The 15,775-nt window shown below is 40.5% G+C and overlaps 1 protein-coding gene across 1 annotated transcript in view; it reads right to left on the bottom strand.

Annotated features, from left to right (window-relative positions):
- LOC128357989 (serine/threonine-protein phosphatase 4 regulatory subunit 2-like) overlaps nt 1-15,775 on the bottom strand; it is a 149,332-nt gene that overhangs the window by 93,224 nt on the left and 40,333 nt on the right. The window lies entirely within an intron of this gene.

Here is a 15,775-nt window from a genome sequence, read left to right as displayed (position 1 = left end):
TATTCAAAGAGAAGTGAAAGCAATGGCCGCTTGCTTGTTACAGGGTACCAGAGGACCAGGGTCCTCAAAGATACGAAAAGCAATCTGAATAATGTGACCTCGATGAAATCATTTCAGCCCCCACTGAGGCCCCTGCCATCTGTGACATTACGGGTTATGTGTGGGTGGGTGGAGTGCCTGGCCTCCAGCTGAACTAGCTGTGCATCCTGCACAGCTTCATTTCCTCTAAGTCTCACTGATGTGATGCTACTTCAGTAAACTGAGCTGGATTATTTAAAAATGTACAAGAAGTTAGTGACTTCCAAGATTTTAAATACTAGAGAGACTCTTAATTTGATCCCTTTTTGATTCAGGCCAATGCTACCTTTAAGCAAAGAGGTATTTCTTTCACAGGAAGGCAGATTATCTCTTTCTGTTCCATGTGTGTGTGTATGTGTGTGCTTTAATTTTGTATTTGCACATTTCGTGCCGAGTGACTCTTTCATCTAAATCCCATTGAGCTATTTTAAGTATCCACGTTGCATAAGATATAGAGGCTATCATTTAAAGGGTAATTGTAATAAGACACCACACGCATCTCAAATTTATGATAAACACACTTGAAGAAAGGGGAAGGGAATATTGGCACGACTGCCACTGAGTCACAGCTGACCTCTGATCTCTCTGGACTGGATTTCAGCAGAAGAAATGTGCACTGGAACATTTAGAGAACACAGAGCATCATATTTTAATAGATCCATCAGACAGAGCATTGCTGTAGACAGAAAGCTGAGCTGAGATGGTGGACTTGTTTCAATTAGAGATAATGTACAGCTTTGTTCCTGAACTCTTGCTACTCTATGGTAATTCAGTCCTGCTGAAATGGACTTGGGGCTCCCACAGTCATAATGGTCTCATTTTGGCCAAGTTTTAATAGGATTACAGGGGGGATACTGATGGCTGCATGGCTTGTTATTTACCAGTGAAGGATGAAATACTGTGTGGAACTTGGCCTTGGCTGAACTTAAGAATATATTCAGATGTATAAGCAGAAAAAATCATTATAATGTAATTGTCATATCTACAACCTTTCATTAAATTAACTCATTACTGATAAAGCCTTTGAAAAATACTCTGTACTATTTAACTAGGTATTTAATCAAAATATTAAGCTGAGAGGTGCCACTGACTATAAAGCATGCTTCTTTTCACATTTTAGTTTGTCTTTGGTTATTCATTTGCCCAGTATTGCTGTTTTGAACCATTTTGCATAAAGATATTCTGTATTCAGTCTTCATCACTTGTGCACGAGTCAGTGTACCGTACTGCAGCTGAACAGATTTCCGCTGGCATACACAGTCAAATAAATGCTAAGTGTGTGGCAGAGACAGATTTCTGCAAGGTAGCCTACAAGTGTAGTTACAAAACACCTCCTCTTTGTCATTTCATGGTAGAGAGCCAAGAGACTGACAAAAGCTCTGGCAAATCCTAACACATAGCACACAGTACAAAATGTGTGCTGGAGAAAGATTCTGAAACTCTTGACCAAAATACCTACAAGTCTACTGCCACAATACATCAGTGAAAGAGGGCCAAGCATCTGTCAGGAGACTGTAATTTGACTCAACTATACTTACGGTATTAAAATCAACTAACAAGGAACTGACAACATCCTGTCAATTAGATTTCAAGAGCATCAGCTGGCCTTTACCAAGTCTGTCCACTCCCTTGACACCAGCAGCAGAGGGTGTGCTGACTATGGCGAGAGGAGGTTGAGTATTGTATCTTTAAAGAGGAAGACTCTGCGTTCCTCTTCAAAGAGGACCTGCTGCCAACCCACCACTATCATCACTAGATGTTCTGCCCAAGTTTTGAATCAGCCATGGACAAGATGGTGACCCCCCTGCCACCTCAGCCACTTTCCAAGACTCCCACTAAGGATTTTACTGCAGGCCTACTCGTCCAGACTTGTAGGAGGTCTCGCCCCTTGTGTTGTCTGTCCCAAGATGGTACCAATCTTGAACTATGCACAGTGTAAGTTGGTGTCTCTGCTGACCGCAAAGCCCCCGGTGGCTTACAGACCATATTCCACTGTTGAGGGCTGGGAATAGGACAAGGGAATGCCTCTCATTGAGAATACAGTTAGGGTCTGTCTTCTCCCCTCCATGTCCCTCTAGCCCATTGCCGATCAGCCAAATGCTCATCTCTGAGAGGGATAGAGTGATGGTCAGTGTCCTTAATTGCTGTTATACTGGCCCTGAAAAGTTTCTCAGGTGCCAAAGTGGAGCCTTGTGGGGGTTAAACTAATGGTGAAGCCCGTTAGTTACGCACATACTCATTGAACTGGAGTTACATCCAGTTAACTACTGCATGAGTCAATGCTTTTTTCCTGCATGGTGATCTCTACAACAACATACAAGATAAAATATACACATTCACTGATCTCCAACACAGCAGAACTGCTTATGTAACCATCCAGGACATTTACTGAGGCAACAGGCATCAAACCCGGTGTTTTTGCCTCAGGACTGCATAAATACTCGGGATGCTCACATACAGAATACCATGAGAAGAGACTGTGACCATCAGTCAGAGATGTCAACATGGCTATTACCTTTTATGTCAACAAAATGCAATTAGTTCAGGAAATCCTGCTAGTGCCACTACTAAGCTGGGGGGCAGTGACTGAGATAAGGATGTCAAAAAGGAGCCATGCACATTATCTCATAAAGAGAATTAGAGAAAAGCCTCTCCCTCATATATCTCATTGTGTGCTGGCCCAAAGGACGGTCCAGAGAGGGTCATTCACAAACCTGCATGTGTAGATAAAACAATGCTTATTCTCACCTGCAGCTGAATGTGACTCAGCTATTATCAGGAGGGATCCTTGAAAAGAAGGTGGGAGGTGCCGGAGTTTGAATGTTGAGCGAGGAGCTGCAGGGATCATTTACAGCCAGTTGCCATACATAGTCTCTCTCCCCCTCAGCACAACCCCCTTCCCTGTCCCCTGATAGGTCGATTAATAATTCTGTCACAGAGATAGTGACCCAATCTGCATGTAATGCTGTGTGGAGGAAACAGGGAAGAGGAGATCGGGTTTCTGCAGAATGGCAGATACACCACATCTTCTGACATTCTTACTTTAAAGAGGAAACTATGTAGAGATATAGAATACAAAATCTCTTTTCAAGTTAGGAAATCAACATCAATGCCGTAAAGGAACAGTTTGACATTTTAGGAAATATACTTAGATGAGAAGATACCACTCTCGTGTCTGCTGAATATGACCCACAGTCAGTTAGCTTAGCTTAGCACATTGACTGGAAATATAGGGAACAACTAGCCTGGCTCTGTCCAGCTTTTACAAAATTTGCCTACCAGCAACTCTAACTTAACAAGTCATATCTCGTTTGTTTAATTCTGTGCAAAAAAAGTCTAAAAATGACAACTGATTTATGGCGGTTTATGTGCTGCACATCTTTTGGCTCTGAGCAGTTGCCAGGCAACCAGTAGAGGCTTAAAGAAGTTGCTGGCACATAAACCCTGAGAAATATCAAATTGTCATTTTAACAGTAAAAGTCTATTTGTATGATATAGCATACATACACCAAAGTGTTTTGTTGTTACAATTGGATAGTATGCTAAGTATTTTAAGCTAAGCCAGTATGCTAGGCTAAGCTAATTAGCTTGTGGTAGCTTCATGTTTATGGCTTGATTCCACTGGGCGCATCTGCATCGCGCCCCGACTCCAACGTGGTCGCAGGAGCTGATTGCAGCCACTTGAATGAATGCTTGTAATCCTACCAGATGCACCACAGTGCATTTCAGAAGTATCCCAGAAGCAGCTCTATGCTCCACTAAACATACGCGCCAAGTCTATTTTTGATGGTCATACACAGTAACATGTTGCAGAGTTTCAAAGAGACACAAGCAAACAGATGATATTTGTCACCACGGACAATGAGAAGTTCACCTTGGAAGTGAAAATCACAAGAATTTAAGACACCACTGCTGCCATAACTGCCCCGATCTCTGGCTTCCTCTCCAAATAGAGGGGTGGCTCTCTTCTATCTGGTGCTAGCGGAGCAAAACACTCCGCTTCTGCTCCCAGCGGGGTAAGACATGCAGAGGACAGAACAAAACTGCGTCACAGCCGTTTTATGATGCAGCAAGGCGTTACTGTACAGGCATGAGGTATCAAACTTTTCATATAACTGCCAGTGAGGGAATTAGCGCATTTCCCAAAATATCACACTGTTGCTTTAAACAAACTACTAAATATATGTAATGTAAATTTTGTAAGTTTTGCAGTAACTTTTGAAGCATTACACAACACATCACCAGCATGATGAAACCCACTGAAAATTATTTCACTCATTCTCTATAGAAAAGTGTCACCCTGCTGCGCCTTATGATGTCTCTAAACCATCCCAAATCCTCTCCTCCAGGATGAGGCTGAGAAGGAGGGACTGAAAATCTGCAGCTAAAGTCTGACAACAAAAATTGTCATTTTCTTCACCCTCTGAAGATTAAAGAGTGGCGAGAATGCCCCGTCAGCACTGCAGGGAACTGTGACTGGTGACAGCGCCTGACCGTTTAACACTGAAGCTTTCTGCTATCGTCTGCCAGAAACACACCATCACATGGGCAGGGGCCAGGACTGGGAAAGCTCCGCACTCACCTGGAGTGAAAAGCTGACAACAGCTGAGCAATCACAATGATAGCTGTGCTAATGTGTCAGAGGGAAAAACATTGACTCATTCTCAGTCCAATATGGTTGGCTTTGTCATTTCAATGACACTTCTAGTTGTGAAACACTTTAAAATACAATCAGAGAAGTAATATTTCTACCTACAGTATTGAAGCAGCAGGAAGTAGGAAGACATGGGTGATGTGGGTGCAAGAGTGCACACCCACTCGAGCAATATACTCTAGGACAGGATACACGCTGCACAGATAGAATAAGCCTCTTTTCTTTCTCTTCCTCTCTGAGCTCTTCCAGCATTCGGGCACCAGCTGCCTTCTTGGAAGGAGCCCACAGAAAAAAGAAATAAGATTGGTGAACTTCAAAGCATCCCCTCATTTTTCTGGTTATGTATGAGGGACTCTGAGAGTATTTTCTCAGTGTGAGTGCCACTGGGAGCGGCAGCCTGAGGTATGGACTTAATGAGCCTGCCTGAATGTTTTAGAGCCTGACAAAAAGCCACCTTCAGAGCATGCTCAGTATCAAATAGTCCTCTGCACTCTGGTATTGGATGAGTAAACATGCATACCTATGTATCATATACTGACCATATAATATCTCTCACATTCTCCACACTGTTTTTGTTTACTACACTTCTGAAACCTGAGAGATCATGTGACCGCACCAAATACATGCCATTGACTGTCTGATAATTGCAACACCAGAGACTCTGGGGAAAGAATAAACCTGATTTGGATCTCAAGATGTTACTTCAGGACACAGAACCCTGGTATGACAAAATAATAAATTCTCTTTGTGCAATATGTGAAAATTGTACCATATTTGTTTCAAAACTGCAGCTTCAAACCGTGAGACAAACCTCAAGCTCTCAATAACACTTCAGAAATTCTATTGTAGCTATTTATAGCTTGCAATTTATCTGCACATTGTAATGAATTTGAATTAGATTTGATTGAATGAAGTCCCTGTCATACTAATGGCATAATGCAGAACTGCAAGAGTAAGCATTAAGCTGTAAGAGGTACAAGCATCCCAAGATAGGTTTTGTCCTTGGTACTGTCATCTTGGTGCTGCCAGAGCTATATGTCCCATGAGAGACAACGAAAAAAAAAAGAGCATCCTGCAGCACTTTTTAAAATCCCCACCCTCTCCATACTCCTCAGCACAACTGTCAGCCTCTTTTTGTGTCTGCCTAATCGGTCTCAAAGATAAAGAACACAGTGGCTTGTGTCTGTTTTGCTACATTGCGGCTACAATACAGTAGACCTGAGGTGTTCTGGTGTATCGTGTCATATTTTGGCTCCACTTGGTTGTTTGTCAGTTCTCAGGGAGGTTGCAAGAGATACCGGTATACCTAGAGGGGTAAGTAGAGCATCTGTCAGCAGGGCAGCCTCTTGGACACTCTCCAGGAAAGAGGTACTACACCCACCAGGCAGGCTAAATGAGGCATGATCAATGAGAATAATCTAGATCCAGAGCTTCAACAACCCCCTCTAAAAAAATCACCAAACAGTCCCTGATGTGGAATCATAACAGATTGCATGGAAGCAAGGGTCCATAGCTGCGTCCTGGGGCAGATCAGGACCCATTGGATACTCAGCATTCCCTTTACAAGGTTTGAATGAATTAGCTTTGAGTAAAGTTTGAATCACACGCACCAGGAAGTAACATGGACACAGCACCTGCGTCGTGGCAAAACCAACAAAAAGGAAACGGATAAAGGAAAGTCAGATGCAGCCTTGAAAAATCCAAAACTACAGCAGCAACCATCATCCTTACATGCCCGCAACTCTATTACAGATTCCTTAAAGGAACTGTTTAAGCAAAGCTGAGAAGAGAGTTGAAATACACCCTTACCAGCACAACTGCAAATCCGTAATCCTGTTCTCCACAACAGGCTACCCATTCACCAAAGAGGCACTTAGGGTTAATGTTACAATGCCTTAATAACGTCCCTCGACCGCTCTCCCATCAGCACCAGAAACTGCAGTCCTCCTCGCACTGTTTCCACTGCAGCACTACTTGTTCTCCCATATACACACGTACACACACACACACACACACTCTCACTCATTCTCTCTGTGACTACCCCCACCTCTGTTTCTCTCAATCCCCTCCTCCTCTCCCTCTCTCCACTCTTTCTATCTCTTTCACTGAAAGGATCCCCCCACCTCCTCCTCCTCCCCTTTCCCCTCTCCCTTGCCCTCGCTTTCTCTAAATCTTCCATCTCTCCCTCCACTCCAGCGCTCACTACTCAACCGGCTGATTTGTGATGCCGCTCATAAGGTGCTGTATGCAGCAATCTGCACCCCTGTCCTATACATAAGGGCAATCCAAAATCATCCATATGCTCTACTGTCCGACCGACACCCCCACCCTTGCCTTGTTCTAACAGCACCACTGCTCTGGGACTCCGTAGGGCTCAGACATGTGCTTTGAGCTTTCAAGGCTGCAACTGCATGAAGGAATGAATGGCTGTAAATAAGTAAAAAGAAAATGCCATACTGTAGATCAGATCTCTAGATAATCGGTTGAAGACAAGAAGAAGCCAGTTATTTGCTGTGTGCTTACCGCAGCAGTCGTCTGCTGCTGAGTCTCTTTCTTTCTTGCCATCTCTATCCATTTATCTGAATTATGTCTTTGGACTGGCACCACTCCCACTGTCATCAAGAAAGATTTGAATCCTAGGATAGCAGCACAAATATTAGTAAGGTAGATATCACATTATTATGTTTATAAGTGTAAAAATGAATGAAAGTTGTTCGTGTGGTATAATTAAAAAACCTTCCTGGCATAGAGGAAGTTTTCTTTTTTCCACATTGCTTAATGTAAGCTTCTGAAGCTTAGTTAAGAGGGTTTTAAATATGGTCCTGTGATTTTAAAAAATACAGTTCAGAGTAGAAATTCTTCAACTGCAAAATTGTGAGCTGTGACACCCAGACCCCTTAGCTCAAACTGCTCTTTCTCCTTATAGTCGGCATATTACCGTGTAAATCTGCTTGTTTAATGACAAGATGTGACGCACTCTTCGCTTAACACCAACGCTGAACCAGACAGTTTGGAGCCCTTTGGGTATTACTGCGTGTCACTGAGAATTATCATCGTCCCCTAAGTGAATCACCCTCCTTATTGGCCAGCAATGAGCCCTTGAACCAGAAATCAATAAAGTCTCAATCAGTAAAAATGGAAGGGAGAGGGGGAGACACAGAGAAAGTGAGATGGCTTTTTTGTAATTTCAAAACATACAAGAGGAGAGATAGGAATGTAATTTGTTCGCTGTCCATGGCAATACCTTTCCTCAGTACTGGTTTCAGGCAGTAATTTATGGTTGCTGGTTTTGTATTAGAAGTGATCTGGTAATTATAGAGGAGAAGCGGTCTCAATAATGCTCAAGAAAAATGGCACAAGCAAAGGACATCTCTTTATATCTTCACCTCGCATTTGGTAGATTACATAAGTGTAAAACCTTTAAGGAAACAGCTGGTTTTATTCTACATTTTTCTTACTGTCAACAAATGCTGTGAAAATGACAAATGTCTTAGTCTGTCTTAGACTGTCTAACTTATCTACCCTGTCTGTGGCACTCCAACCATTCGTTCTACTTAAAATGTAAATCTTCAAAAGAAAGCTCAAAAATACTGTATATAGTTTGACAGTCATTGCCCAAAAGAGCTGGAGACTTTAGTTTTTTGCAAACGTTACTCAAAGTACATGCTACATTTGTTGGGGACTATTTTCAGCTGCAGATTGATACACATTTGTTTCATAGGCAGTAAGAAAAATGTTTTATTGGCATATATCTTGTTAATCCTGTTTTCATTACCTTAGTATGGGCCCTCTATATCTACACAAGGGGCGGGTCCTCTTCCACGGAGGCTGCCATGTTGTACCGCCATGAAGCCAAGAACAGACAAACCAATCATTGTTTCTAAAGAATGCCTTTCCTGTTTTTGGGAAGTTTTGCAGAATCTATAAGTTCTTGGAGGAGGAATGTTAGGGAAAGGGGTTTTCCATTGGTTTAAATCTGTAACCTCATCAATAGAAGCCATTCAATTCTACACACTGGACTTTTAACTGAAACAGGACGTTGTATTTTGGATTGACTCAAAATGACAGTGCCCATTTTTTTCAAAAGGAAGGAACATGTCAAAGTGCAATGATGTGGCTTACTCAAATGTCTTTATAGTTTCTGGGCAACGATGCAGCTGTGTGACAGGAAAAAGCTAAATTAGTTGTTAGTATGATCATTGCATAAGTGGTTTTGGCCTTTTCATAGGATGTGTTAGGAAGAAAAAATATAAAATCTAATTATCATTTTAGAGACAAATACACAAATAAACCTGGAAGGTGGCTGATTCAGCTCTCCCTGGCAGCTCTCCGCCTCCATATTGTTTTGTGTAGGGGGAAAATAAAATGGCAGCCATCCACAGTTTCTATTCTCTCCTCATCAACAATATGCCATGACATTTAAGCTTTGCTATCGAATCCATGAAAGCTAGTCAACCCTGTATCCATTTGTGCCCTATTTTCCACATTGTAAGAGATATCTTACAGCCCAGTGCCTTGAAACCCATGCAGGCAGGTCTGATTCAATGTCTGAGTGAGATCAGGATATTGATCCAACTAAGATTCATGGCATGCTGGTTAAACCCATGGTGAGCAACACTGGCAACTGACCCAAGAGAGGTGAAATGCAGAAGGATAGTGATTTGTGGTGACTCAACTATGGAAGCCCTCATCATAGTTTTATTTGCAGACTATTTCGGCTACAGCAAATACACTAATGATCTAGTCATCATGAGAATGGTTTCATTGACTAAGAAATGAGAAAAAAACACATCAGACCTTACTTTGAACTAAACAGGCCAAGTCTCCAGAGAGATTCAGTGCAACTTAGAATACATATTTAATGAGGCATGTGTGTTGTGGAGACTAACTGCATGGAGCTCACATAAAGCTGTTCAGTCAATGAGTGTGGGAGACCACAGAAATATATTGTCGTCCCAAGCCTTTTCTACAAAATCACATGGAGCGCCATGTGTTTTTCTGTGCCATGATTGAAGTCACATGGCTGTGTTTTAATAAGGTGACTGTACTTTCAGAGACATCAGAGATATTCAACAGAACCTGAGCAGGAAAAGAGAAAAGTAGGAAGGATGACAAAGAAGAAAGTCTCTGGCGCTTTTTTATCTATGCAGTTGACAGAAGAACAAAAAAAAATTTGCATAAAAAAAGATACAGTATGAACGGCACACATATGACAGCATCTAGCGTTTCTTTTTATCAACTGAAGTCTCAAAATGTATGCCTGTTGTGGCTCTTAACATGAAGCAGTGAAGCATTGTTACCGCTCCCCTGATCTCTACATCTATTTAGTGAATGCTGCCTTTCTGTATGTGTGGTAAATATACAATTCTGAGGCTGGCAGTCAGGGATTAGATCTGTGCTGGGATGTGGGGCTGCAGATGTGAGAAGGCGCAAAAATGCAATACTTTGTGATTCATAGTGTTGGCCCATTTTAGATCTGGCAGAGTGAGAGGGAAACCTCTCTGCTCGAGCCATATTGTTTCTCCACACTGCTGCTCAGAAGGTGTTACAATAGGTGTTACTGCAACTGAATTTACTGAGTATTAAAGGGAACCTGCAGATGCAAGTATCAATTTAGGAAAAAAACTGGTACATTTTATTCTACATCAACATATCACTAGATACAGACATCAGGTAGTTTCAAGGGATACCATTTTCTCAAGTGCAATATTATTTTTCAATATCATGTGCAATATGACTTTTTATTGCTTTTTTAATATCAATGCCAATATTACCTTTCAATATGCAAAATGTGCAATATCAGTTCTCTTATTTACTTTTCTATTTTAGTTTACTTATTTGACTAAATGCATCTTACTTTTATTGCCATTCGATTAAATCTATTATTTTTGTATTATTATTCTGGGGTGGTTTTGGCTCAGGAGGTAAAGCGGGTCGTCCACTAATCAGAAGTTTGGTGGTTCGATCCCTGGCTTCTTCAGTCTGCTTCCCGTAGTGTCCTTGGCACAAAATTACTCCTGAAAGCTGCACCATCAGTGTGAGAGTGTGTGTGTGAATAGGTAAATGTTAATGTGTCGTTTAAAGCACCTTGAGTGGTCATAAGACTAGAGAGGCATTATATAAATGCAATACATTTACCATTCTATTATATATGTAATTCTTTTGTTGTTATTCTATTAGGCACTAGTGTTAACATTTACTCCTTATACACTTACATTTATTAACTCCCAGTTCAAACCAACCAAGCTAAAAGGAGAGTGAATAGTATGCCAGAATTACAGATCAAAATTAATGCTAATGTTGTTTATGTATAGTTGCTGGATGTGTAAACAGGGAGCTGTTTAAGTTTTTCATATCATCTTAAATGATGATAATATGTTAATGTTGTGTAAATAGCTTCTTTCCACTTTCCCCCCGTGGACAAAAAACAGTTAATGCGTGTTGAAAAAGTCCTATTCATCATGTAAAGTATGATGGGAGAGAAGGACACTTATCTTATTCACCTGTGGTTCGTCGCTAAAAATCCAGAGAAAATATATTCCTATATAAAATAAATGAATGAAGTACACTGTATTTGTACAATAGTAAAAGCTTGAACATCTAATTGTGCATCAGCAGTCCCGAGGGTATGAATTCTTATTCAGTAGATGTTGAACTGATCAATGTTAATAACAATGAGACAGTGTGGGCTGAATAATGGCAGATGGCTGTAGTAACAGAGCCGGTACAAAAGCAGCGGCCAGTAACTGTCCTTCCAGGCGTGGCTGTTGTCCGCTGGGGTTTATTAGCTTGCTGTAGCCCCTGAGGCACTAGAGCTTCCATCACTCATGGAAATGACTCTGATTAATCAGCTGAGTGCTGGAGTGTGCAGAGTGTGCAGAGTATGCTGGAGACTGGCGCACAAAGAGCCAGTCCTACAGTAAATCATGCTTGTTCACAGTGGGCTGCACCTTCATCCTCACCACGCCTCTCCTGCTCGCTACACACTGCAGTGGGCTCCCTCCTCCCTGGCACATGCAAAGCTTTTCTAAGCACAGATGGGAGACTGGGGAAAACCCAACACACAACGTTTCATGCTGACATCTAGTGGAGTCCAAAACATGTGATTACACAAGATTCATCTTTTGAAATATATGGTAATAATGGGAAGATTTATTTTTTGTATTCCATGCATAGCACAAAAATATTCTGTTGATATAATTTTCCATTCTTCACAAAAAATGATATCTACCACACAATCAATGATGATCAACAAAACCCATTTAGGACAGTTAATGCATCACCCCACAGCTCATCAGAGTGTTATATTATTGGACAGTTTCAGAGAGCATGCAGCCGCAGTATGCCATCTGGGCCATGCCTTCAGTTGACCGTAAATGCACAGAGGCAAGCTGGATTTCTGCACTGACTAAGAATGGATGGTATTTCTAAGAGGGGAGCTGCAGAGGATGGAGGCATGTAACAATGTGCAGTGATCTGTCTCCTTTTATAGAGGACGGTCACAGCAATGACACCGGACCTTCTGACAAAGTGGAGAATCTCCTCCCCCTTCTCTCCCAACATTTAGGTTCACATACTGTACAGTACTGGCTCGTGCACACAGTATCTTTAAGGTGGGATACTTACAGCTGATTCTCAGATCTTGAATGTGGCCGGAGGTAATCACAGTGAGAATGTTGTCAGTCAGAAATCCTGAAAGAGACAGAAAGACAGAGTTCACGCTTTGAGTCATGGAGGCATCTTCATTGTATTTATTTGGTTCTATTATGACCAGCTCATAAATCCCACTACAAGTATCTCCATTGCTTGATTGAAATGTGGCAAATTTGAATGTATTTTAACATTTGCTGACTCTCAATCCTCTCTCAAATTCTCTCAAATCAAGTGTTGATTTAAAGGCTGATTTAAAGGCAGCTTAACTGATATGTATATCATTTCAAGGTCATCCTTAACATTGACTTGCACTACATAAAGACAACTGTGTGATTTGCATTCCTGAATTAAAATGATCAAAAAAGGATCAAACAAACTTTCTGTACACTGTAGAACCTCATTACAGCAAAAGTCAATGTGTACCAGGGGAAGAATATTGATAGCTGTCTCCTTCACACATAAACAAGCTGATATATGCCTGAAACCACCTATTTTGATCCACAAAGCCGCGGGACAAATGAATTATTCCTGACAGCTATCCGTTGCATGCTACAGCTCAGCAGTTATTAAATTAATTCAGTGTCGTTACCCTGGTACCACCCTAATGACTGTCTTTTTTGAAAAATGTGTTTGAACACACAAACCGCCACACGGAGTTTTCATTTCAGAATACTCATTTTGAACATTTTTATCATCACCATTTATAGAAATATTTTAGGACACTGAGGCATAACAGGCAGGCACTGACAAATGAATGACAATATTATTTTTCAAAGCATTTGTTTATTGGGATTTTGATGGAAAATTAAGCAAAGGATACAAGATAAAGTGTATCCATTCTTCTTCACCCAAAACATCTCATCCAGAAAAAAGAAATGCAGGAGTGACAGCTATGGTAATGAGAACTATATATATTGTGCATTTCCATTTAGACATATAAGTACAGCAAGTGTCCAGACAGTAGAGCACTATCAAAAAGGGGACTGTGACACACAAATGTAGAGCATAGCATAAAAATAGTTGTTTTCAATACCAATGTATATATTATAGTATTAGATGTCTATAAAGGACAAGCTAGAAGAGGTATATACACATATATACCTACTACAATCTCATCTAGGAAACACATTTACCATGGTTTAAAAAATTTAGCAGAAAAAAATCATTTTTAGTAAATAAAGATTTGTTGAAGTCGTCTCATAGCAACATATTTGATTTAATATTCAAGAGACTTTTCCTAACGTTTGTCAGGAAACATGGCTAATAATATTAACTTACAAAATTCATGAGTATTTATAAGATAGTTAAGTCAGACAAGCCTAAAAAACAACAACAAAACAATCCTTAAGTATTAAAGAAAGTGTTTAACATTTTGGGAAATACACTTATTCGCTTTCTTGCCAACAGCTGGATAAGAAGATTGATACCACTCCGGTAGATGTCTATTAAATATGAAGCTACAGTCAGGAGAGAGTTAGCCTAGCTCCAAAGGTAAAAAAAGAATCCACATCTGTACTGTAAAGACACCAAGTTGCAGTTTTACATGAGGTTATGCGCTGTACTATTTCTTAACAGGGTGCTGTGACTTCTTTGAATGTCATGAATGTGAGGTGACTGAGCATATTTCCTAAATGTCAAACTATTCCTTAGAGATCCTACATTCAGCTCTAAGTCACTTTCTTAACAGCATAAAATTGCCAGGGACTACCTTCTGTGTCCTTTAATATGCTTGCTAATCACAAATTGCTGATGAGAGAAGAGAAGAACTGTTACTATCAGTCAAATTCCAACCATGTTCTTACGCAGACCTTTGAGGATATTCTATTTGTGGCCCAATTTCTTTTTCCTATTTTGGCAAAACAATCAATTTCATGACTCACTGGACTTAATTGCTTTATTGTAATTGTATCATGAAAGACATCCACAGGGAGAGATAACTAACTTCAATTTGTGCACTTCAGTGATGGAAAACAGTTCGCACAATTTAAATCAAACAGCTTTTTCTTCTGTGAATTATGTGTCTTATATATTGATTTTGCTTTTCTAAAAGATACTCATAAAGGCAAGACAAGGCAAGGGAATTTTATTTCTATAGCACATTTCAATACATGTAAAGTCATTTAAAGAGGATATAGCAACTAATGACATCCAATGAAAATTATTATAATTAAAACACAAGAACATACAACATTGACTAAAACCCACTGTCCGAAACACACCACACAACCATCCTAAAGACACACACACACACACACACACACACACACACACACACACTAATCATAAGCGTGAGAGGACAGCAACATTTTCAGTTTACTTTTAATGTGGACACAGACAGAGCTCGGGTCATTAGACAGTTTGTTCCTGAGAAATATTAGCCTGAAGTGCCATCGCCAGATCTAGATCTTCTTTTAGTTAGGTCAGAAAAACATCACCTTTGCTTTAAACACTGTAAGTAAGTATAAGTTGATTATTTAGTAAGTCAAGTAAAAATGAGTAATATGTTTGTTTTTGTGTGTAGGTGTAATGACTCCTGGATGAGCTGGAGCCTTCTTACTTTTATTTGGGTAATCCAGCTAAGAGTGTGTTACAGTAATCTAACGTGGCTGAGATGAACCAGTTTCTCAGACCGGGGTTAAGATATAAAGCCTTCTGATATGTTTCTCATAAGATAAAATGTTTTCCATGTCTGAGTTTAACAGTACAGAAACACAGTGAGAGTAGAAAACTGTCTCATCACATTCATCGGCTGAGGGGAAAAACCTCTCTGTGCTCACCTAAAATCTGAGTTTAAGGGGTCTAACTATGAACATGATTTGTTACATTACCAGAGGTGCATTAACATCACTGGAGGCCCCTGGGCTACAGAACTTTATGAGGCCCCCCCACCCCGCGCCCCTGCTACAGGACTTTATGAGCCCCCCATCTCTAAGTGGTTGACACATATTTTGCCTTTAAAAACTCAATACAAGGTCATCTTTGGCTCTGTGCCATTTATTTGTACCAATGTATGTACCATTAATTATGTGCATTTCACTTTTGAAAATGAGCCAACACATACTCACCCACACACACAATTACATCAGCACAATACTTCACTTAGGCTGAAAATAACTGTTCCATAGGCTATGCAACAAATCAAACATATTGCAAGCAAATAACTGATTCATCTCTGTGCCATTTATTTATTTAATGTATGTAGGCCTAACATGAACTATGTGCATTAAATTTTTGCAAATGAGCCAACATGCACTCACACACACATGCACAATTACATCACAACAATTACAACGCCACTTGGGTGTGAACGCTTCATTGTTGCTAACTATTAGGCTATGTGTCGCCTGATGCTTTGTGTGCCGTCTACTAAACTGCATGATGGATATATAT

This window comes from Scomber japonicus, chromosome 4, assembly GCF_027409825.1.
Source record: "Scomber japonicus isolate fScoJap1 chromosome 4, fScoJap1.pri, whole genome shotgun sequence".
Taxonomy (NCBI): Eukaryota; Metazoa; Chordata; class Actinopteri; order Scombriformes; family Scombridae; genus Scomber; species Scomber japonicus.
This window is presented reverse-complemented; position numbering and strand designations above follow the sequence as displayed.